General features: G+C 45.0%; 1 long non-coding RNA gene across 2 annotated transcripts in view; it reads left to right on the top strand.

The window, feature by feature from the left end:
• The first annotated feature begins 2,840 nt into the window (after positions 1-2,840).
• Positions 2,841-25,788, top strand: part of LOC123478844 (uncharacterized) — a 50,820-nt gene continuing 27,872 nt past the window's right edge. Inside the window, exons 1-2 of one of the 2 annotated variants that reach the window (XR_006654220.3) lie at positions 2,841-2,965; positions 23,043-23,135. This is a non-coding gene — a long non-coding RNA (uncharacterized lncRNA). Of the gene's footprint in view, positions 2,966-4,184; positions 4,264-23,042; positions 23,136-25,788 lie in introns of those variants that run through there. The other variant, XR_006654221.2, reaches the window with a different exon arrangement.

The following is a 25,788-nucleotide window of genomic DNA, read 5'->3' as shown; positions in this document are numbered from 1 at the left end:
CCAGCCTGTCATTCACGAACACATGTTCAGAATTCAGGAAATGCGCCTCCAGGTCCCGGGGCTTCACGGAGTGACTGGGAAGCCTGGCTGCCTCACTGCTGCCTTACAGCCTGGGAATGAACGTTAGAGTTTCTGTAAAGCTCTCCAACGTGTGTGCCTGGGCTCTGAAGCAGGAAAAAACCTTGAAGTTGAAAACTTAGAGAGAAAGTACCAATAAACCAATCTAGTAAGAAAAAGGTCCGATTAGGAGCATGAACTAACATTTTTGTAGGGCTTTAAAATCAGGAAAGTACTTACTCAAGTGTTTCGCACTAAGCTCACTAAAGCAGTAAGTTTATATGTTATAAAATGAAGCCTTCTTAACGAGAAGGCCACTTCTCTTAACGGTCTGGCCACTTAACGAGGAGGGGACTTCATGGGCCAGAGAAGTCCCTGGAGCCAGAACATGGACCTGTCATCCACAACTTCTACTTTTAGCATTTAAATCCGGAAGCCATTGTTTCCTACTTTCTTTACTTTATTCCTGTGCTCTGTTATCATGGCAAATGTAAAGTTCTGAAATGGGTTCATGCCTGAGGAGCAAAAATTAGATGAACATATTTTTCATCTTATTCCTGTAGGGGAGGAAGAACTTTTCCTCTACCTTCTTAGGCTCTGGGCCTGGGACACGTAAATTAAGCTGACAAAAAACAGATTAGGCACAAGAGAAAAGGCATAACATTTTTATTTTTAATTTTATTTGCACATGAGTGCCACAGAAAAGAAATGAAAACTGAAAGAAGCAGTTGGCCTCGGAGGCTTACGTGCCATTTGAGACAATAAATTCTGCAGAAGTGACTAAAGGATGGTAAATTGTGTTAAGTTACATATATGGAAAACTAGTGGTAGGTAAGGGTTTCTTCGCAAGGTTTGTTTCTGCAGACTGACTTACGTGCTGCCTTCTTCTTTGGTGATCAGGGTTCTCCCCTCCCCGGGGTGGGGGAGAGGGCAGGGGACCTCTTCCCAAGGGGAGTTTAGGTCCTGCTTTTGGACAGAGAAGAAGATAGCAGAGAGCTCTTTTTGTGTCCGCTTTTTCTCAATTATTTCCAGCTTGAAATAATCTTTATGCCAGAATGGTGTGTTTTGGGGTGCCATATTCTGATCCCCTTCATTTTATGTTGCCCACTTCACAGAGAAAAATAATGCAGTAGAGTTTCAGTGAAGAAATATTTGGGTGTTATGCCTGGGTGAATGTGTTCTGGAACAAAACACGCCTGGATGGAGGGCAAGTGATGTGGGTGATCGTCCTTGAGACCCCCTGTACTCAGAGAGCAGTGCAGAAGCAGGATCAACCGCAAGTGCTAGAACGAATTCTGCACGTCTGGGTTCCAGACTTATGCTAAGAATGGAAATGAAGAAGGTGAGTTCCAGTGAGTTCCATCATGTTCAGATCTATAGAAAAGGAGTCGAACTAACCCACGAGGACTCTACCACGTCTAACTTTAAATAGTCAACCATGAGGAAGCGGACGGGAAGTCATTTCCTGAGTGCAGAATGGAAGTGGACAGTTTTCGAATTTCCCCAATATTTCTCTATATGAAAGAAATCTTTGTAGTAATAATTTTAATGTGTTATACTTTCAACATCCAACAAGAATATGTATTTTGAATGCCCGTTGTCTTTATAGGCTTGTACAACGGAGCACAAAGAAACAGCAGATTCCGAGCCTATCAATTCAGAGTTCTCAGTGAGGGCTAATGAAGAAGAGATGGCTGACGAAGAGAAGCAAAATTAAATAATGCTGACTCCTAAAAATAATAAAATATAAAGCAAGGTCGAAATGATCATAAAGTGGAATTTTCCTCATGGGAAAATGGCAGGAAGTTTTGAAAAAGCCCAGGGTTTATTTGCCTGCTGGGAAAGAGGCAGACTGACATTCTAGAAAAGGAAATGTATTCATGAGCACGGAGACAATACGGCTTTATTGTGATTCTGTTATCCCTGTTCAGAGGATAATTCTCTTCTTCAGGAACTGCTGAATTTACTGGCCCTTGTAAAAGAGGATTGCTTCTACCCAGATGTATCTTTTATCTCCTTGCCCAGCCTGGGGTGACTCTGTGTATTGTGTGGGGTGTTTCCTTAAAGAAAGCCAAGCGCACGCACGGAGGTAGGAAAACTGAAGGAATGCGTTCTGGTCCTGGAGTTTAATCTGGGGACACTCACTGTCTTCTGTGGAGCTATTTGGCTCCTGATGGAGTTCACAACCTCATTTCTTTTCCTTTTCTCCAGGAAGTTTTTGCTGTTTGTTAACAGCAAAAAATTTACTTGGCCTGCTAGATATTTATTTTATACTCTGGAGTTTCCCAATTCGGGTCTTTATTTTTGACCTGATTTTTCACTGAACGTAGCTTTCCTGGATTACATAATCACATTCCTGAAAGCATATGTTTTGTAAGGAAAATTTCCTTTCTTTTAACAACTTCTCAAGTCCTTTAGAGCCTATGTTTGCAAACGGTCACATTTCTCTAGCTGGGTTTCCCTTCTGAATGTCAGCACCGGATTTGAAAATGTGCACATTTCCATACCTTCCACCCACCCACCCTTCGAGCTGTGAAATGCTGTACCTGTCTGGACTGGCCAGATGTAGGGGCACCCCATGCCTGCGAGATCCCATTTGCCCTCCTCTCATCTCCGCAGACCCTCTTGGCTCTCAGCACTCTGTCTGCCTTGCAGTGGATGGAAAATACCAACACTACAGGCTGCCTGGGAGTGCCCTGGCCGGCTCAGACGGTGTTCAGTTACCACCCTCTGGCAGCACTCAAGCGACTGGCCAGCAGCTTTAAGCTAATGGGAAAAAAGAATCTGGAGTTGGACCTGGTATCCCCAACCCCAAATCCTCCTCAGTGGGAATGGTGTCGGTGAGCTGCTTCCGGCCACTGCACGGGCACAGGGACCGCAGCCACCACAGCTGAGGCGGTGAATGGAAGTGGGTCACTGAGGAAACACCGGCAGGCCTTCTCTCTAGAACCAGACAGAGGACCTGCAGTAAGAATTGCAGGGATGCATGTGTTTTCAGTAGGGACTGTGGAGGCCTCTTGTTCTCTCCCATTTTGCATTCCTCTCCCTCCTCCTCTTCCTCCTTTTCTTTCTCCTCCTCTTTCTTCTTATTTTTCATATTTGGGAAGGTTTTACATAGTCATTTTCTTAGTGTGCTCTTCTCTAGATTTAAAGAATTCTGTATCTGCGTCATCATTCTCCACCTGCCCCATCTCCCCCACCCTTCAGTGTTTCTCGGATACTGTCAGAACGGCCTGTACTCCAAGCTCCTATCAGCAGCTCCAGCCATCTGCACACGCATCCTTGTCACTGGGTATTGCTAAGTAAGATGAAGTGTTAAGATTATGGGGATTTGTATTAGGTTACAGACTCTGAGACATCCGGTAAAGTGGCGTGACAACTCCCGCTCCCTGGCCCATTTTCTGAGCTTGGCCTTTCTGCCCACTGTGCAGTTTTCAAGGAAATGGCTGAGTGGTTTTTGTTCTGGGCCGGTGGCAGGGAATGAGGACACAGGAGGAGACATCTTATCGTGTCTTCGAATTGTGTCAAAGAGCATGAGCAGAGAAAAGGAAAAGTCCAGCCTGGCTAGTCATCCTTAGCACTGACTCAGCAGATGTGGTAATGCACACTGAAGCAGCCTCTTAGTATGAAGATTGTAGGGTGGCTGGGAAATAGGGGCTCCTTTTGAGCTGGGTGTTTGCTTATGCAGGGTGGCTCAGTATTGCAAAGAGTGGATCGATGCCTTGTGTGCCCTGGGGAGGGGGAGCCTTGGGGTGCGGCAGCAGTGGGGGCCCTGAGAGCTGAGAAGAGAAACTGCAGCTGAAGGTAGCTGTTCCCCACAGGAATCTGGGCAGACCTCAAAGGGGAAGTGCACGGGATCCGGTCAGTTCTGTGTACCCAGATCTAATCATCCTGGGTTCTGGCCGCTTGGTTGTGGCTCATGCTCTCTGTGAATCTGTTGACAGTATGAGTTTCATTGATAGAAAATAACTTCATTACAGATGTTTCTTGAGTAGCCGAGGGAATAACATAGTGAGGATGACAGTGTTCCTTAAGTAATGAAAATAAAGTCCCTCTCTAATCACCGATTATTGTTTACAGCTGAATCAGAGTGTACAAATCCCTGTTAACAGCTAGTTTTACTTGCTAGGTATAGGGCTTGGATGGAGTGTGACGAGCCCTGGACTAAGAAGTCAGAAGAGGCAGCTTGGCTGTAGTCTGACTGGGGTATGTATGGTCTGGCTAGTTGTATACAACTAGAAAGAGCCAGGATCCTGCACTGGGTATCCCCAAAACAGTGGGGCAGGTGCTGAAGGGCCCGAAGCCCTGCCTAGATGAGCTAGGAAGTGGGATCGCGACTGGCAACGACCACCAGCTGGGGTGGTGGGCTGTCACTGTGCACACCTGTGCAGTGGGCACCTGTCCTACCAGGGCAGACATTGCAATGGGAAATACTGAGTGAGAGCCTGTCCCAAACTCTGGCAAGCACAGTGTGGCCTCAGGGAATGTGGTTGTAGATAGAAGGGTTTTGCTGGAATTCAGGGTGGGGCTCTGGTTTCCTGAAGGAAGATAGGAAAAAGCAAGGCAGTACCCTAGGGCCAAACAGAGAGATAGGAGCTCCAGGAAGGTCACCCATAGAGGGAGCGGTCACTGCGTTTGTGGGTAAAATAGTCTTATTTTAGCAACGAGGTTATGAGAACGGAGACAGAAGGTCAGAGTTAAACTAGCCATCACACTGACTTGAGCCCAGAACTCCTTTGGTCCCTTCTTTCTTGGCCCTCGAGATGCTCAGCCCAGCCAGGCTGGCCTTGTCTATGAAGGTCAAGTGGATGCTACGTGCCTGGAAGAAGGAAGGAGGGGAAATGGGCTGCAGAAGCTGGGACCCAGCCCAAACCTGATATACTTGGTCTAACAGGGTGTTGTGAGTTCATTGTTGGATAAGGTATATGAAAGCATTTTCCAAAAGAAAATCCATTTTATTAGGTAAAATAAGAATGAAATTCTAAAATTTTATGAGACAGAGATGCCAGGCCATCTCCAAACATAGCAGTTTGGCTTATGCTGTCTGTTCTTCTGCCAACACCCTCCCTGCCCCAGAGCCCAGTTACCCCTTAGGTAACTCCTACTTATTCCACTGATCTTTTAAAACTCATTTCATTCACCTTTTCTAGGGGAAGCCTTTTCTGCATCCCTGACCGGGGGACATCCCGCTTCCAAGTTGCTCAGAGCATTTAGCTGAGTTAGACTTCAATTGTTTTGCCTGATTGTTTGATTCCCTTTGGTCTCTCCCACTGAAAGGTATTCTTCACAAGGGATGAAAGCATATCTCTTTTGTTTGTGGCCAAATCCCCAGAACCTAGTCCAGTGGCTGGTGTATTTCAGGTGTTCAATAATTATTTGTTGAATAATTGTATATTTTGAGAGAAACGGGGCTTTGTTTTGTCAGTGAAAATGAAAGCCTGACTGTTGGGATTTGGTGATGTAGAACACTTGGACATAGGTCACCCTGTAAGTACAGTTTGATGACCCCCGAGGAACTTGGAGCGACCAGATTGGAGAGAGGGACATAGTCTCTTAATACTGATAATCAAGTCCTTATACATTAGACTTAGGTTTGACATACAATAAGCCATACTGAAGATAACTAGGTTTTTAAAGGAAATTCAAGCTCATCTATGGGACAAATAGTTGGCAACAACTTCTATTTTTTCCCTTCTCCCTGCCCCCTACCCTCTGTACCCTGTCCCCGCAAATCCATGTAGGTAAATAATGTAAAAATCAACACTGAATGCATTTTTAAGGGGAAACAATCATGCCTATCGCGGCATGGAGGTTGTGGGGTAGTCTTCGTTTGGTTTTAATGACTGTTAGAGTTTCCTGGTTTCCAGCCACAGAACCCAGTACTGGCTGTAGTGTAAGACACATAATCAAAGGGAGAGCTTGAGAATGAATCAGAACTGGAACATCTCTATGTAGCCAAAACTACTGCTCCATCTTGCCTAGTTATAACTGTATTTTTCTAAAAGTCTCTTCCATTTTTATTCTATTTACCGTGTTGCTTGGGTTTCAGATTCTGAGAGAGAACTGCTGCTTGGATTGTTCTCAGCCCAGAGCATCTTAATTAATACTTACAACAGGCTTTATCGATGGGAAGAGGTAATTTTTTTAAGGAAAATTGAAGTGCTATTTTTCTTTTTTTTTTTTTTTTTTTTTTTAAATTTATTTATTGTTATTTAATTACAGTTGTATGCCTTTTCCCCCATCCCTTCACCCCACTCCAGGTGAACCCACTTCCCTCCCCCCTCTCCACCCTCCCCCTTGGATTTGTTCATGTGTCCTTTATAGTAGTTCCTGTAATCCCCTCTACCTACTGTCCCCGCCCCCACCCCCCACCCCCGCCCTTGCTATTGTTACATTGTTCTTAACTTCAATGTCTCTGGTTATATTTTGTTTGCTTTTTCCTTCTATTGCTTATGTTCCAGTTAAAGGTGAGATCATATGGTATTTGTCCCTCACTTCCTGGCTTATTTCACTTAGCATAATGCTCTCCAGTTTCATCCATGCTGTTGCAAAGGGTATAAGCTCCTTCTTTCTCTCTGCTGCGTAGAATTCCATTGTGTAAATATACCATAGTTTTTGGATCCACTCGTTTGCTGATGGGCACTTCGGTTGCTTCCAGTATTTGGCTATTGTAAATTGTGCTGCTATGAACATTGGGGTGCACAGATTCTTTTGGATTGGTGTTTCAGTGTTCTTAGGGTATAATCCCAGCAGCGGAATTGCTGGGTCAAAGGGCAGTTCCATTTTTAGTTTTCTGAGGAAATTCCATATTGTTTTCCACAGTGGCCTCACCAGTCTGCATTCCCACCAACAATGTACTAGGGTTCCCTTTTCTCCGCATCCTCTCCAACATTTGTTTGTGGATTTGTTTATGTTGGCCATTCTGACTGGTGTGAGATGATACCTCATTGTGGTTTTAATTTGCATCTCTCTGATGGCTAGTGATGCTGAGCATCTTTTCATATGTCTCTGGGCCTTCTGTATGTCTTCCTTGGAGAAGTGTCTGTTCAAGTCCTTTGCCCATTTTTTAATTGGGTTGTTTGTCTTCCTGGAGTGGAGTCGTGTGAGTTCTTTATATATTTTGGAGATCAGGCCCTTGTCTGAGGTATCATTGGCAAATATGCTTTCCCATATTGTTGGTTCTCTTTGTAATTTGGTGCTGTTTTCTTTAGCCATGCAGAAGCTTTTTATTTTGATGAGGTCCCATTTGTTTATTCTTTCCTTTATGTCCCTTGCTTTAGGGGATGTGTCTGTGAGGATGTTGCTGCGTGGAATGTCTGAGATTTTCCTGCCAATGTTTTCTTCAAGGACTTTTATGGTGTTACGGCTTATATTTAAGTCTTTTATCCATCTTGAGTTTATTTTCGTGTATGGCGTAAGTTGGTGATCGAGTTTCATTTTTTTGCACGTAGCTGTCCAGATCTCCCAACACCATCTGTTGAAGAGACTGTTTTTGCTCCATTTTATGCTCCTGCCTCCTTTGTCAAATATTAATTGATCGTATAGATTTGAGTTTATTTCTGGGCTCTCTATTCTGTTCCATTGGTCTATGAGCCTGTTTTTATGCCAGTACCAGGCTGTTTTGATTACCGTTGCCTTGTAATACAGTTTGATATCAGGTATTGTGATACCTCCTGCTTTGTCCTTCTTTCTCAAAATTGCTGCTGCTATTCGAGGTCGTTTATGGTTCCATATGAATTTCTGTAATGTTTGTTCTATATCTGTGAAATATGTCATGGGTACTCTAATAGGGATTGCATTGAATCTATAAATTGCTTTGGGTAGTATGGCCATTTTGATGATGTTAATTCTTCCAATCCATGAACATGGTACATGCTTCCATTTGTTTGTATCTTCCTTAATTTCTTTCTTCAGTGTTGTGTAGTTTTCTGAGTACAGGTCTTTTACCTCCTTGGTTAGGTTTATTCCTAGGTACTTTATTTTTCTTGTTGCTATATCGAATGGGATTTTTTTCCTGATTTGTGTTTCTGCAGTTTCGTTGTTGGTGTACAGGAATGCCTTTGATTTCTGGGTATTGACTCTGTATCCAGCTATTTTGCCAAATTCATTTATTAGGTCGAGTAGTTTTTGAGTGGAGTCTATAGGGTTTTCCATGTACACTATCATGTCGTCTGCAAACAGTGACAGTTTCATTTCCTCCTTTCCAATTTGGATGCCTTTTATTGCTTTTTCTTGTCTGATTGCTGTGGCTAGGACTTCCAATACTATGTTGAATAGGAGTGGTGAGAGAGGGCATCCTTGTCTTGTTCCTGATCTTAGTGGGAAAGCTCTAAGTTTTTGTCCGTTGAATGTGATGCTGGCTGTAGGTCTCTCATATATGGCCTTAATTATGTTGAGGACTGCTCCCTTTATTCCCACTTGGCTGAGTGTTTTTATCAGAAATGGGTGCTGTATCTTATCGAATGCTTTTTCCGCATCTATTGATATGATCATGTGATTTTTGTCTTTGCTGTTGTTGATGTGATGTATTATGTTTATTGATTTGCGAATATTGTACCATCCTTGCATCCCTGGGATGAATCCCACTTGGTCATGGTGGATGATCTTTTTAATATATTGCTGGATGCGGTTTGCTAATATTTTGTTGAGAATTTTAGCGTCTATGTTCATCAGCGATATTGGCCTGAAGTTTTCTTTCTTCGTTGTGTCTTTATCTGGTTTTGGGATTAGGATGATGTTGGCTTCATAAAAAGAGTTTGGGAGTCTTCCATCAGTTTGGATTTTTTCGAATAGTCTGTGAAGGATAGGGGTTAGTTCTTCCTTAAATGCTTTGTAGAAATCTCCTGTGAAACCATCTGGTCCAGGGCTTTTGTGTGATGGGAGTTTCTTGATGACTGCTTCAATTTCCTTTGCTGATATTGGTCTGTTCAGGTTTTCTGCTTCTTCTTCAGTCAGTTTTGGAAGATTATATTTTTCTAGAAATGTGTCCATTTCATCTAGGTTTTCAAATTTCTTAGCATATAGGTCTTCATAGTAATTTCTTACGATCCTTTGTATTTCTGTGGTATCAGTTGTAATCTCTCCACTTTCATTTCTAATTCTGTTTATTTGGATCCTCTCTCTTTTCTTCTTGATAAGCCTACTTAAAGGCTTGTCGATTTTGTTTATCTTTTCAAAGAACCAGCTTCTGGATTCATTGATCCTTACAATTGTGCTTTTAGTCTCTATGTCATTTAGTTCTGCTCTGATCTTGGTTATTTCCTTCCTTCTGCTTGCTCTGGGCTGTCTTTGTTGTTGTTCCTCCAGTTCTTGTAGGCGTAGGGTTAGGTTGTTTGTGTGAACTGTTTCTAACTTCTTAAGGTAGGCCTGTATTGCTATGAACTTCCCTCTCAGGACTGCCTTAGCTGTGTCCCATAGGTTTTGGGTTGTTGTGAGTTCGTTTTCATTTGTTTCCAGGAAGTTTTTGATTTCTTCCCTAATCTCGTTCTTGACCCATTCATTGTTTAATAGCATGCTATTCAGTCTCCATGATTTTGAGTGTTTTGGGTTTTTACCCTTGGGGTTGGTTTCTAGTTTCAGACCCTTGTGGTCAGAGAAGATGCTTGATATGATTTCAATTTTCTTGAATTTGTTGAGGGTTGCTTTGTGTCCTATCATGTGGTCTATCTTTGAAAAAGATCCATGGACACTTGAAAAGAATGTGTATTTTGCTTCTTTGGGATGAAAAGCTCTGTATATATCAGTTAAGTCCATTTCCTCTAGGGTATTGTTAAGTGACACAATATCTTTGTTAATCTTTTGTTTGGAAGACCTGTCCATTTTTGATAGTGGGGTGTTAAAATCCCCTACTATAATTGTGTTGCTGTCAATATCTTTCTTGAAATCCTCCAAGATTTTCTTTATGTATTTGGGTGCTCCTATGTTGGGTGCATATATATTTATAATGTTTATGTCTTCTTGGTGGATTCTTCCTTTGAGTATTATGAAGTGACCTTCTGGGTCTCTCTTTATGGCCCTTCTTTGGAAGTCTATTTTGTCTGATATGAGTATTGCTACCCCTGCTTTTTTTTCCTGTCCGTTTGCTTGGAAAATTTGTTTCCAGCCCTTCACTTTCAGTCTGTGTGAGTCTTTTGTCCTGAGATGGGTTTCTTGTAGGCAGCATATGTGTGGGTCATGTTTTCTTATCCATTCAGCTGTTCTATGTCTTTTGATTGGAGCATTTAATCCATTTACATTTAAGGTTATTATCGATAGGTAGTTATTCATTGCCATTATTTCCTACCTGTGTTCCTCTGTCTTTCTCTTTTCCTTCCTTTCCTTAAAGCAGTCCCTTTAGCATCTCTTGCAGAGCTGGTTTGGTGGAGCTGTATTCTTTTAGACTTCTTTTGTCTGGGAAGCTCTTTATTTGGTCTTCTATCTTGATTGAGAGCCTTGCTGGGTAAAGTAGTCTTGGTTGGAGGCCTCTGGTTCTCATTACTTGGAATATTTTTTGCCATTCTCTTCTGGCTTGGAGCGTTTCCATTGAGAAGTCAGTTGCTAACCTTATTGGGGCTCCCTTGTATGTTACTTCCTTTTTCTCCCTTGCTGCCTTTAAGATCCTCTCTTTGTCTTGGAAATTTGCCATTTTAATTATGATGTGTCTTGCAGTGGGTCTCTTTGGGTTCCTCTTGTTTGGGACTCTCTGTGATTCCTGGATTTGGGTGACTTTTTCTCTCCTCAGATTAGGGAAATTTTCCATCATTACTTTTTCAAACAGGTTTTCTATCCCTTGCTCTTCTTCTTCTCCTTCTGGTATTCCTATTATACGGATGTTGTTACGTTTCATGTTGTCCTGCATTTCCCTTATTGCCTCTTCATTCTTTCTGAGCCTCTTTTCCTTTTCTTGTTCCTTCTGGGTGTTTTTTTCTACTTTATCCTCCAGCTCGCTGATCCGATCCTCTGCTTCATCAAGTCTGCTTTTAATTCCTTCTACTGTGTTCTTCAATTCAGAAATTGTATTCTTCATTTCCTCTTGGCTCTTGTTGATATTTTCTATTTCCTTTTTCATGTTGATATAGTTTGCAGTGAGTTCATTGTAGTTTCCTTGTAGTTTCTGGTAGTTCTCTTTGAGCTCAGAGAGCTCAGTGAGCTTCCTGATGACCATTGCTTTGAACTCAGTATCTGATAGTTGACTTGCCTCTTTTTCGGTTAGTATTCTTTCTGAGACTTCCTCCTTTCCTTTCATTTGGGAATTGTTTCTTTGTCTTCCCATTGTTTGTGAGGCTCTTCTTGTTGGCCTCTGCTTCTTAAATTGCTTTGTTCTGAATCCCTGGGTTTATGATATGAACTTCTATGGTAGAATGCCAATGGGATTCGGTGGTGCTGTCTCCTTACTCTCCTGTGCTCACTGGTCTTGAGCTGACGTTTATGTGTTTAACACGGTCTAACTCTAGTCTTTTCAGCACTCCAGGTTTTGTTGTCGCACCTGTGGGAAAAATAGAAAGGGGGGGAGAAAGAAAAGGAAAAAACAAACAAACAAACAAACAAAAAAAAAAAACCAAAGATGGGAAGGAGGGAAAAAGGAAATAGGAAAGGAGGAAAGGGAGGAAGGAGGGAAGAAGGATTAAAGAAAGATCGGAGGCAAGATAAGAAGGAATTTTAACAAAAATTAAAACATAGAAATAGATAAAAGAAGGGAGGAAGAAGACATAAAAATGGTAAAGGATGGGAGGAAGAAGGAATGAAAGAAAAAAAAGAGAGAGAGAGGAAGAAGGAGTTCAGGGGGAAAGGAAAAGGGAAAAAAAAAAAAAAAAAAAAAAAAAGGGAAAAAAAAAAAAAATCTTCTGTTGGCTTTAAACCGTTCAGGTTATTTCTGCTGTTGTCCTGTCTGTGCAACGGGAGGCGGTGGTTGGAAGGATTGGTTTCACTTTTCTTCCTTCCTGGGTCACACTCTTCACTGTTTTGTAGGTGTGGTCCCTGGCAGGCAATCAGGCCGTTGATCAGCCAATCCAGCAGCTTTGTTCTTGGGACTCTCGAGTGGCCGCTCCAGCCGCTTTGGCTCCGGACGCGTGCGCGCGCAGCAGGGGAATCCAGCCGCTTCGGGTTTGTGACGTTATTTGGGCTCTGAGCGCGCAGCCGACCGATCGAGCCGCCCAGGCTAGGGAGGCTGGCGCGCCGCAAACTGCTGGTTCAGCCGCCTTGGTGTTACGTCTCTCGCCAGCCCCTTTGTGCTTAGGAAGTGCGCATCCAGCCGGCCCTACGCTTGGTGAGCGCGCAGCCCGCCGCCGAGCCAGAGGCTCTACGCTTGGGGGCCGATCCAGCTGTCCGGGGCTTGAGACTCTCGGGTGGGCGGGGCCGCCCTGGGACCGAATCACGCGGTCCTCGGTTCCGAGGTTTTGGGTCTGTGGGTGGAGCAGCTAGTCTCTGCTCCAAAAGATCTCGGAGGTTTCAGGTGTGGGCGCCCCTCCGGGGTTTCATGTACGGGCCCCGTTCGCTAATCTGCGCGCTCGCTACCGCGCGCAACCGGACCTCAGGTGAGCGCCGGTGCTGCTTATCCCGCGTTCCCCGTTCGCAGTCCAGGGGCGGAGGGGGGAGGGGCGCCAGGGGCCTCGGCCACCACCGAGAGTTCTCTAACTAGCCCCTGAGTGTCTCTATTTTCTTTTTCTTTTTGAGAAATTCCTCCTTTTCAAGCCCCCCTGGTCCAATCAAGCACCTGGCTGCTCACAGCGCAGCCTGGCCCTCTCTCAGGACTCCTGCAGCAGCCCCTGCGCCAGGGCTGGCGCCTCTGCCGCCCTTGTACCGCGCGGTCCCGGGTCCCGGGGACCTTATTGTCCTTGAGCACTCTTCTTACCGTCAGATCTTTCAGTGTCCTCTATCTTTGGTCTCTAATCTTCGTATATGCTGGAGTACTGTTGGCTGTTCGCTCTGCTCCTCAGATCAGCTAGGTATTTCCCTGGCACTGAGGGGAAGTGAATTCTGCTCCCACCTATGTTGCCGCCATCTTCCAAAAATCAAGTGCTATTTTTCAAAGAAGGAGATAAAAGTTCAGGGCACCAGTCGACAGATGAATGAGTAAACAAAATGTAGACTACACAAACAGTGCAATCTCGTTCAGTCTTAAAAATGATTAACATTCTAATACACGCTATAGTATGGATGAAACTTGAAAATATTATCTTCAGTAAAGTAAGCCAGAGACGAAAGGGCAAATAGTGTATGATCCCACCTATATGAGGCACCTAGAGTAGTCACCTTCATAGACACAGAAGGTAGAATGGGGGTTTCGGGGTTGGGGTGTGGGGGTGGGAGTCACCGTTCAGTGGGCACAAAGTTTTGGTTTGGAGGTAGATGGTGGTGGAGGCTGCACAACAACGTGAGTGTATTCAACACGACTGAACTCTACACTTGAAATGGTTAAAACGGTCAAGTTTATGTTATGTATATTGTACTGCATTTGAAAAAGAAAAAAAAAGAGTGTAGGATAGCCAAAGCCAATCAGTGTCAAGATAGGGGAAATGGCCACGGGAGGGAGGGGACACTTGTCACATGGTACAGTGGACCAGAAACATGCATCCCAGCCCCACCTCTTCCGTGGAATTTTGAACAAGTCACCAAACTTCCCTGAACTTCTTCTTCACATTAGTGGATGGTAACATTGGTCCTTTTACCTACCTCATAGGAAGTAGATTATCCTGGGAAACTATTTTGTAAACTTCTAAAATTCTAGACAAATGAAGGCCTTACAATCAGAGGATATGAACAGACCCAAACAGTGACCCAGATGGCAAGTGGAGACCTCCACTGCCTTAGGTGAGTGTTCTGGGGGTGGCTCCCCAGGGGCGGAAAGGGTTAGAGTAGAACTATGAGGCAGCTGTTCACATACGTGCTACAAGAACTAAGTGGGCCCGAATTGCCCGCTGTGCTGCTGCTCCTCCGTTAAGACTTTACAACCCTCAGTGAAAGCTCAGCTGCCTCCACAGTGGAGCGAAGCAGCCAGTTTTTCTAGCCGAGTGTCTCTTAATGGGCTGCCAACAATGGAGCTGTTGACTCACATCCATAAAAACCAGTAAGAGGTGGCTCTTGGATGTATATGACTCTGTCTGTAGGTTTTGGCAAATAAAAGAAGGATTGATTCCAAGCAAAATTCCAAAGATTCGGCTTTAGAAACCAATAGCCTTATTTCTCTGCTAAGTGCTTATTTGTTAACATGAAATGCAACATTCAGAATTAAAGCAGGCTTCCCTGAAAGATTTGTTCTGCCATCTGCTGAGATTAAAGCCTCTGAAAAGGGCCCATTAATAGAGTTATGGTTTCATCAGCATCAGAGGTGATTGGAAGAAATGCTAGCAGCTTTACAACTTCTGGGTAGAATTTTCTGGTCACTCATCAGGGCTGGCACTTGGCTTTTTCATTCCTGGCTTCATGCAGGGCATCTAGTTCCAACTGCCAGCTAAGTGGGGACTTGGAGCTTTCGCTCCAGAGCTTTCGCTCTGAGGGAAATGTCTTTTCCCAGCACACCTGAGGGCTTCAGCACCTGCTCCTAGCTGTGCTCTTAAAGTTCTTATTCTCAGCACTTTCTTTCTTTCTTTTGAATGGCTGTTATATAGCATACGTACAAACATATATTTATTGGCATATATTTATATATATATTTATATTTTATCTAGTATTTCTACCCATTCTAGATGTTGGGAGTAGAGGGGTATTTCCTATACATGCTCAATTTACCCTGTCCACTGAGAATGGAGATAAGACTCAGTATTAGAAAATTCCAATCGTCCTGATGCGTAGACACGAGGGAACCAGGGCAGCACTTCCTTTACGGAGCTTGGCGTGATCTCCTCGGGCTGGCGATTTCACGGTGGCCAGCCCATGCCACTGGAACCCGCTGCAACGTTTTTGGAGGAAAGGACAGACCTGTTCATTACGACGAGACTAGTCTTTTTGAGGCAGTGAAATGACTGACTTATACTGATTTAAAGTGACATTATTTCCGTGCATCCAGTAATAGACCAGGGTTGGGGTTGAGCATTACTGGTGAAGGTATGACAGAGGGAAAAATAGGAAAGAGATAGAAAGAGGAGAGGGGAAGAAATAGTAAGAATGAAGACAGAGAAAAAGGAAAGGCAGGAAAAATGGGATGAGAGGAGAGGAGAGGGGAGGGGAGGGGAGGGGAGGGGAGGGGAGAGAGGAAAGAAGGTGGGAGCTGGGATGAGAGCCTCCCTTGCCCTGGCTCTCTCTGGAGGAGGAAGCTGGCAGCTTTGGGCAGCGGCGCAGCCTTGGTCTATGATCACGTCTGGAGCTGGCAGCTGGCAGGTGGCTGCATCCGCAGGCCTATCCACTCTAGCCCCTCTTCACGTGTCACACAACTCCAAGTCCAGCTTGGCCCCTGGAGCCTGCTTGGGTTTAGTTTACAGGAAGCTCATTTTCAGTGAACACATCACCTGAGACAGTGACAAGCTGATGTTTTTTACAATTTCAAGGTATGGACTGTAGGGCCAGGCTGCTGCCACCATGTCCGTCTTCCCTTTGGAGATGGGGTGGGGACACGTGGGGGAAGATTTGCAGCCAGCCCGATTGCTGTGTAGCAGGAACACCCGTGAAAGTCCAGCTGCAAACATTTGTAATAAAATGATTTTTGTCAGTGTTCTTGAATGCTCTTAAAGTTCTGAAGACACAGTCTGACTGGCCTGTAAATGCTGTGCCCCAATGCACTAAATTAATGTCGGGCCTCTGAATTGTGAGATGGATGAATTCCAGTTAGTTCTTTAAATAGCAATGTTTGGTATTTGGCGCTATTTAGAAACTTCTGGCACCCATTCTATTTATAAATTGCTTTTATAAGCATAAGATTTAAAGGCTGAAAAAGACATCAGAAATGATGTAATGAAAACAGTACTTTCCAGTTCTAGCTCTGAAACCAATCGTTCGTGACCTTGGATAAAGCACTTCTCTGGGTCTGATTTCCCTTTCCTATAAAACAAAATGCTTGAACTGACTGGGGTTACTTCAGTTCTCACATGCCTTTATGTGATGTCCACTGTGCCCCTGGCTAGGGGCAAGCCCACTCCAGTCCCTGTGGCCCATTCTTCCTGCACTGAGGTCCACAGACTCTGGGGTGCTCTGCTGTCTGGGTCACACTGAGGCCCAAAGAGCCACAGCAGACCCCTGTCAACTCAGAGAGTCAGCTCAAGATTGGGTGGGACCCAGTTTCCAGAACTCACCATGCTGGTTCTGGGGGTGTAGCGACAGAGAGGCTACTGTCTGTGCCACAGCATCGAGTCCCTCTCACCTTGGAGAGAATGGAGTTTTTCCAGTCCGAACACAGACATTTTGTAAGTGACCTTAACGTCTCTCAAAACTCACACACTCACACGTCCAGGCTGTTGTCGATCTCAGATTCTCCTTCTAAATGCAAAATGGACACATCCAAACAGGCGGACTGGACCATGGGCGGTGATTTACGATGGCAGACGCTGAACTCGTGACCCCTGCCACGCGAAACATCTTTGATTCCTCCCTCTTCTCGATCACTCACACCACCCGATCTCTATTAGCTTCCTACAGCTGCCTTAAAGCCCCACGAACTGCGGGGCGTAGGACAGAAGAAATGTATTCTCTTACACGTCTGGAGGGCAGATGCCCGGAACCCGATGTCCGCAGTGCCCTGCTTTCTCGGAAGGCTCTAGCAGAGAGTCTGCCCTGTGCTTTCCCTCAGTTCCTGGTCGTCTTGGCGTTTGTTGGCTTGTAGCTGCAACATTCCAATCTCTGTCCCTGTCACGTCACCACAGGACATTCTCCCCTGCATCTCTGTCTCTTCTTTCCTTATAAGGACACAAGTCATATTGGATTTAGGACTTACTCTGAATGTGACCTTATCTTAACTTGGTTACATCTGCAAAGACCTTATAGCCACATAAAGTCACAGTCGTGGGTACTGGGGGTTAACGCTTCAGTATATCTTTCTGAGGGATAACATTCAACCCAAGGCAGCCTCTAACTTCTGGCAATTCTACCTATCAACTATCTCTCAAGTCCATCTCCTCCTCTTCCTCACTGCCATTCTCTTAGTGTAAGTCTTTATCTGAGTTTATGAAGCCTCCCAGCAGCTTTGTCTGTGTTTCCCAACAACCTAGGGAGATTATTATTATTTTTAGAGACAGAGTCCCGAAAGTAGAACTATTGGGTATAAAGGAATACATTTCTAAAATTTTGGTAGGTACTGCCAGTTCTGCTCTGAAAAGACAGTCCCATTTGTAGTCCTACATGTGATGTCTGAGAATGCCCTTTTCCACATAACCTTGTCAACATTTTAAATTGCTGCCCACTGGTCACACACTGGTGCCTCAGTGTTTGCATTTACATTCTCCGAATCACCAGGGGCTCGGGGCACACTAACCCCCGCCCCTGCTCTGCCGGCACACGCAGCCTTGGTGCCTTCTGAAGATCCAGGTGAACAGCAGGTTCCAGTCTCCATGTGCTCAGGGACACACAGCAAGTTCCCTTAGGAAGTCCCACGGCAGGTCAATACCCCATTCTCTGGGATTGATGCTCTTGGTGCCCGCCCTGTATGGACTGGGCGGTGGGTTTGGGTGGAAGGGTTTGGAAGGGAGCATCCCTGCTCCTTCCTGCAGAAGCACCCTTTCTCCAGGCCTGGACCTCATGACCTGGATGACTCCTTTTGTCCTTCCAGTAGCCTGACCTACTTCTGGAGGAGGGGTAGAAGGCCCAGTTTGGCCAACTCTATGAGGCAGAAGGGAGTTGGGGCAGCTCTTCGGCATTGTATTTATCATGTGTGGCTTTATTGGCCTCCGCTTTGGAGCTTCAGCCAAGATTTCACACCTACAGGAGAAGACTCTTGCGGCACTTTGCTCCATGTGTGTTACAAGTGTGCAGGCACCTGGGAAAATGTCTGCAAGGGCACACTCACGCTTGTACTCTGTGACTCCCTTTCTCTTTGCATGCATGGGGCCAGTTTATTCTACTTTAACCATTTATATCGATTCATTTTTAAAACATTTGCTATTTTTGTGTGTATGTAAAAATTTAAGTATTAATAATTCATCTTTTGGAATCTCTCTTTTACTAATTGTACAAAGTAAAGATATCAAAACATTGAAAGATTTCTCTTTCAAAAGGAATGGGCTAATTTAAAAATTATTTTCAGGGTAGATGTCAGATGCCTTTGGAATAGAGTCTATTATCTTACTTTCTTATTTGAAATCCCACAATACCTTGTACAGGTATTCCCAAGTAGGGGGTGTTATAAGCAGAAAGAAAGTAAAAGAAAGAAAAAAAAGAGGGAGGGAAGGAAGGGAGGAAGGGAAGAAGAAAATTGACTAATGAATGACAATGAAATCCTGAGGACAACACAGAGGACAGCTGGCTGTCACCTTCTCAAGACTCCTCTTTAACTTTACACAAAAGAGTCCATTGTTATTTAAATTTATCTTGCAAAGATTCTATTGCAAGACTGATTCTCAGTTCAACGGGAAGGTACTTATCCGATTACTGTTTCCCAGACCTCTGAGCCTGTCTCTCTCCTCAGAGGTGGCACCGAGAACTCTTTGAAGCCGTTCAATTAAATGATGTGGCCAAGGGCTGTCTGTACCCAAGAAACTCGATTGTGCTTCAAGAGTTGGTCACGTGCTTGAGTGGTGAAGAGTGATCCAGGGCTGCGTGGCCTCTCACCAGACACACAACCTGGCTGGCACTTGGGTTCTAAACTTTTAAAAATAAATTATTTAGCTGACGCTACCTGCTGTGCTAGGTTTTGGTGAAATGGGCTCTAAACAAAGGCATAAGACCCACTGTGCCCCCTGCCTGAAGCCCAGGTTCTCAAAGCAGTTACTGGCTCACTCCACCCCGGACATGTTTTATTTGGACTGGCATAATCATTTACTTTTTATAATTGCTATTTATGTTGGTGTATTTTCATGCCAAATCTCCACAATGACAGATCAGGAATGTGTTTTACACTTCTTACACTCTTTTCTATATATTCCTCAGTATATAAAATGTTCCCTGTTTAATAAAACTCAACAACTGCATGATTTTCTCCATGTAGCTGAATTCTGGAGCCGGAGGGAGACTGGGAAATCTGAAGGGCTGGCTCTTTGATTAATGGAGTCTGGACTAAAGGACACTTTAGGCCTTTGAACCTAGTTATGTACTCAAAATAACAGATTTTGACTAAGTGGCTTTTATTGGCACATGCTATTGAGGCTGATTTATGAAGAAGGATGGAAAGCATGGATGAGCAGTTTGGTGCAAAAATAAATCTAAAACATGGCTAAAAGTAACCCGTGGAGAAATCTTTCCACAGTCTGGTGGTCATGTCAAAGTTTAAAGGCTCAGCTTCTGATTAAGACTAATGCTCCTGATTCCGTATTCAGTACAGCCCCAGACCGACGCTTTGTTGTGATTTATATTTAACACATGCTGCACGACTACCTTCCAGCAGGTGGCGCTGCTTCCCTACAGAAAATGTGCGTCTTCTGCTCAGCCTCCCTAATCTGATTGGCATTGATCCTGCAAAGCCTGACCCAGAAAAGCATTTTGAACATTTTATCTGAGTGGAAATAAGAATTGATTGCATTTATTATATGTTCTTTGATATATAAGAGTTTCAAAAAGCCAGGTTTTTAAACTTTAAATTTTTTTTTTATTTTTAATGGTTTTATTTTCACATTTCTGACCTTGGGAGACCAGGTTCCACATTATTATCCCTGGGCCCTTCTTCATGCAGTGAGAGGACCTTTCAGATCTTATAATCAGGTGAGACAGACAGAACTGAGTAGGCATCTAGGCCCACCCTTCCTTTCTTCAGGTGAGGATTTTATGCACAGTTTTCTGGTCAAGGTCATTCATAAAGTCAAAGGCAGAGCCAGGAATGCAACCCAGATCTGTCAGTCACCTTCACTGTCCCATCCTGTCTTGGCCTTTAGCATGCCACTTAACAACAGGAATGCTGTGCCACTAACTAATGTGATAAAAGCTAACATCAAGGACGGGAGAAAAGGAGAAAAGAAGGGAAGGGAAGAAAACACAAAAAGGAAGGAGCAGGGGGTGGGGGGATGGAGCCCAGCGACCTTGCAGCAGCTCTAATTATCAGTGACACCTGGTAGGTCCTCAGATGGTTCAGCCTGGTGTGGAGCACTCTTAGAAACAGGATGCAGGCACTGTCTAGCCAACTGAATTGTTTTATTAGGTCTCCTGGCATATTATTTTTACTCAGGCAATAAATGAAAAGGTGAATTTGGTGCCTCGTGTATCTCAGTGAGGATGAAGTTGGCAGCGATGGGCAGGCATCAGGCAGCTTCCTGCGTTCCCTCTGCTGACGTCATGGAAATGGTCCATTCACGAGGGCAGATGGAACGTGGAAGTTTTTGGGAACAAGTCCATATTCAAAGTCAGAAAAATTCCAGGAAATTCAGACACATGGTTTTATTAGATTCATGTCTAGAATGAGAATTTTTCCTTTCAGCTGAAGCAGAGCATAGAGACTATGGCTGAGACAGCAGGTACAGCTGCTCTTATTTCTGACTCAGACATGAACTACTGGTTTTCCTTTCTCATGATGTATCTGATTTTAGAGGGAAAGCCCAAATGTCCTGAGTTTTATTTCTGTCCCTCCATGGAACAACACCTTATGCCATGGATCTGGCTTGACCTAATCAGCTATCCAAACTCACCTGTCCTATGTCCCACTCAGACCCTGGCTACCTGAGCACATAAATTGATCTGATGCACTGCTTTTTATCTGGGAGGGCATATTTAATTTTTTTTAGCACAGGCGTCCTAGAAACATAATGCTTTAGCTCAGGAGTTACTTCTACTTGGCCAGTGGGGATTTCTGGCACTATATCATGCTGTGAGGGAGGTGGGTTTAAATCATTCTGTACTCCATTTGGTTGCCTGCCAGTCATACCACCTGGGCAGCCATATGCTCTTGCGAATGCACGAGGAGGTTGTGTAAGAAAATCATTCATTTAGCAAACATGATTGAGGACCTGCTAGGTGCCAGGCACTATGTTGTCAGGGCCTAGTGCAGAACGATAATGTGAATGTAGACCTGCGCCTGTAGGGAAGAGCCAGGCCAAGGTTTTGGTGATCCTAATGCACAAGGAGGCAGGGAGAGAAGGGGAAGGTGGCCTTCAGGGTTGGAAAGGAGGTAGGTTGCAGAAAACAGTAGTGGAACCACACAGGAGCTTCATTTCTTTAATGTGTCTTTTCCCTGAATTCACGCTAGCTTTGTCCCATCTAATAGCCCCATGACTCACTTGCCTCCTTTCAACCAGACCCCTCCACCTTTGCACACACTGGCATCTACTCTCTTCCCTTAGGACATCAGGCCCTGGCCAGCATCAAACTGTCTTAAGAATAAAGCTTCAGGTCTGTTGATCAAGGGAACAGAGTTTTGGTCAAACTAAAGATAACATCTTGACCTCAGCTGCGTTGCAGCCCCAGGCCTGAGAGCTGATCTTACCGACCATACCCTCACAAAAACCAGACAGAATGACGCCTTGGCTGACATTAGGACCTGATCCAACAATCACCTCCTCCCTCTCCTGGCCCCTACCAGCCAGTGGAGCCTGTGCCCCGAACTCCCTTAGTCTCTGTGAGTAATGATTTTCCCTATCTAATCTATCCCCTAGAGGCCATCTCAGAGCCAGGTACCAGGGCGCTACCCACCTGTGTCTCTGGGCCTGGCACCATTTCCTTAAAAAGACCTTCAGTGTCTGTGCTACAAACTCCTGTTTGTGTTTTTTCAGTTTTGACGTGCACCAGCAGACAGACCCCTTCAGTTCAGTAATAGTAGCTGTTCATGTTGACGCAGAGGGAGAGGAACGGACCTAGGACAACCTCCCGTTTTATTTTGAAAACCAGGCAGGTAGAATGAAGAGTACTAAGCAGGAGAGTCTTGGGGGAGTCGTAGTCTCACAAAAATGTGTGTGTGGTATTGTGTGAGTGTATGAGAAAATGGGAGTGTGTTGGGAGACGGGATGGGATATTTTCAATTTAGGGGGTGAATGACTTTCAGCTTAAAGAAAGGCAGTCTTCAGGAGGCCTCACGGTCACCCACCAGGAATATAGCACACATCTCAATCTTTGTCATAGGCATAACACTTCAGTTATTAAAAGACCGTGCTTGGTTTCTCCTTACCCTATAGGAGTTCAGGTAGGCATAGTTCTTGCATTTTAAGCTCAAGCAACTACAGAAAACCACACAGATAAGGACCATAGGACAACTGAGCACATGCAGAGCTCAACAGGAAATGAGAGCGGTCCTGTGGGAGCCCTCCTCTGCCAACCACACCACCCAGCACCGGGCCAGTGCTCACAAACAGGCCTCCATGCTGCTCACAGGACACTCGCGCGTCTCAGTGGTTATGGAATAACACCACTTGCTTTGTCACCTACAAACACAACTTTTCAGCAGGCCCTGGGGCAAACAGTTTCTCAGGGCTGATGGCCGTTTGGGAGGTGAGAGAACTTGGCTTGGAGAGACACCAGAACTTGTTCTGACCCCAGCGGACCTTCTCTGTGCCATGTACGTTGGAACCACAAACTTTAAAAATTGTCTACTAGTACTATGCCTCAATCTGAAAAAACAAAACAAAACAAAACAGTGAGCTGGAAAACTGAGTCCTTGGTGAGCCCACATGGCTTCGTAGTTGGCCTTGGGCAGCAGGAGTGCATGGGCGAGCTTCTTCTATGATGCTCTCGGCCTGAAGTGCATTGAACAGGAGTCAGAGTGATATCAGTCTTATCACTTCATAGGTCTCTCTGGAAACTTGCTCTGGGACTGACTAATGATGATAAAGAAGCCAAGGTAAAATGCCAGGCTCCTGCCCCTATTTTCAGAGAGTCTATACCTTTGGTGGAAAGAATTCAATACATTACTTAGAAGAAATGTATAATAATGATGGATCGGATTTACGACAATCCCATGGGTTCGTTGATTTTCTAACTTTGGGAAACCCTCTGTCTTTTCTCCTCTGTAGGGAGCATCTCTGACATCTGAAGGCTTCTGAGAATTTCTGCAGTAGAGAGCTCCCCAGAGGACCTCAGGCGACACAAGGAAAACACGCCCACTGGTGAGGATTTCCGTTACACGTGCTGAGAGTGCAAATTGTAGTCCTTCTCTTCTGTGTCTGCACAAAACCTTTAGTCAAAGCACTAAAATGCTTTGAGGTGAAGAGGGATGAGTGAATGCTCTGGGAATGAGTGAATGGGAAGAGTTACTAGGATGTGTCAAAAGGAAAGACTGGCTTTGGGGACCAGCTAACCCGTGGGTTCCACGCACGAGGCAGAGTGAAGAGTGGTGTAATAGTGAGATGTTTGGACTCTCTGACTCCAGCTTAATTCTTTAATAGCTTCTGCTACAGATATGCTAATTATTGGAAGAATTCTGCTTGAGGCTTGAGTGTTTGGAAGAACAGCCCCTTGCAGAGCTCATCCCTCCTGAAAGGGTGGGGAAATACTTGTGTGTACAAACAAGACTGTTTCTCAAAGATTTGCAGGCACCTCCAGACTGATCAGCAGGAGTCAATGGACCTGGAACAAAGAGAGTTAGAGATCTGGTGCTCTGCCTCAGACCCCTGCAGGTGCCCAGATGTGGTGTCAGTCACCTCTCGCCTCACCCATTTTCCTCCTCCTTTGGTTTGGAGAAGCCTGGCCTTTGGGCTCAGGGAAGATGGACAGGAGGGGTGTCTATCGCCCTCATCTTCTCGATTGTGTGTCTTCTGGGTCAATAAATATTTTTTTACTCCCAACTTTGACCTCTTGAATATTGGCCTTTAGGAGCATCAGGCACACAAACTTTTGGATCAGGAACAATGGGAATTCAGAGGAGGACCATGCAATGGAGGTGGGAGTAGGTCAAAGGAGGCTTCCTAGATCGAAGGGTGAATGGGAGCGCTCCAAGTGTTCTAGTCAGTGCTGTTAATGTAACAACTTACCTGAAAGCTTAGAGTCTGAAAACCATTTCACTTTGCTCACAACTGGGAGGGCCAGGGAACTGGGAAGGCCTTGGTGGGCAGGTCACATTTGGCGTGTCTCAGGTGTTTGCAGCCAGATGGCGACTGGGCCGCAGTCACCTGAGGGCCAGTGTGTTAGCGTTCTAGGGCTGCTGTGACCAAGCACCACACACCGGTGATTTCAAACCACGGAAGTGTATTTCTCACAGTCCTGAAACTAGAAGTCCAACGTCAAGGTGTCGACAGGATGTTCACACACACAGACCCAGGGAAACGCCCTGAGACTGAAAACCTGCCAGTATAAGTGGAAGGCAGGGACTGACAGAAGAAAGAGGCAGGCTGCCCCAGTCTGGCAATTAACAGAATGTAGGCAAACTTACATTGTGTCTTGGGCGGCTACAAGACAGAGTGGATATCATCTGTGTCACTGGGACAGGCGCCTAAAAGAATTCACCAGGACAGGGCAGGATGGACAGGGGAGCTGGTATGTGACCTACTTCAGGTACGGGAAAATGCCTTACATGCTTGTCCGTGTCGGGACAACGGCCTGTTCCAGGAACCAGCATGCTGTGGGACACCAGGAGAGATACTGATTTATGTCAGAAGAAAAGCACTGATTATGATCAGACTGTCTCTGAAGGGGCTTATGGGAAGCAGTCTCTGTTTGGGCCGGGTTCAGCTTGTGAGCTCAGCAGTGGTCACATCATAGAACAGTCTCATGCACACAGCAGCATGGTCTTTGTGAAGAAACAGGATCAGTCCTTGCTTTTCCTAGCTTCTGGTGGTCACCGACAATCCTTGGCTTATAGATGGACCCCATCAAACTTTGCCTTTTTGTCACATGGCATTCTCCCTGTCTCCTTCTTCACAGGGCCATCTTCTCTGTATGTGTCACTGTGTCCAAATTTCTCACTTTTAAGGACACCGGTCTTTAGATTAGGGACCACACTGATCTAGTATGATTTCATCTTAACTTAGTTATCTCTGCAAAGACCCTACTTCCGAATAAGGTCACAGTCACAAATTCCGCAGGTTAGGACATGAATATGTTTTGGGGGGATCACAATTCAATCCACAACAGCTAGTTAGGGCTGAATGTGTCAGATTGTTCACTCCCATGGTTGGCAGTTGAGGCTGGTCGTCAGCTAGGAGCTCAGCTGGGCTGCTGACAGAATGCCTAAGGGTGGTGGTCTGAGAGTCGTCCCACTTCTTTCATGATGATTAACTAACTACCCACCCAGCAAGCATCCTGAGAACTAGCCAGTAAGCCTCATGGCCTTTCCTGGCCTTGTTCGAGAAATCATACAGCATCATCTCTGACATACTTTACTGGTGGCAGCTGTCACAAGCTCTCCCCGAATCAAGGAGAGGGACGTGGGCCACACTTCCCAATGGAAGGAATGTCAATTTTGCAGACATGCTTGACAGTGGCCACACCAAGCAAAAGGGAATGAATGGTGCTGCTGCTGGTGCAGGTGAGATACAGAGATGAAGACCTGTGAAATGCCCAGGTCAAGGGCACTTTCAATTTCTGTGCAGTTGTTTCCAAAACGTTTGCTCAGAGGCTAATTAGCATGAACCTTTAAAGAGAATACACAGAAATGAGATGGGCATGCAATTTAGTGTAGAGGTATAATTAAACTCAGGAAAAATAACTACTCTCTCCTCCTTCCTCTCCACTGTTCTTTCCTTTCTTTTCTTCTTCCTCTCCTTCCTTCCTTCCTTCCTTTTTCTTATACTTTGGAATCTCCTAACATATAGTGGAAGCATT

This window comes from Desmodus rotundus, chromosome 11 (assembly GCF_022682495.2).
Source record: "Desmodus rotundus isolate HL8 chromosome 11, HLdesRot8A.1, whole genome shotgun sequence".
Taxonomy (NCBI): Eukaryota; Metazoa; Chordata; class Mammalia; order Chiroptera; family Phyllostomidae; genus Desmodus; species Desmodus rotundus.
Note: the sequence above shows the minus strand (reverse complement) of the source record. Positions and strands in the feature narration are given on the sequence as shown.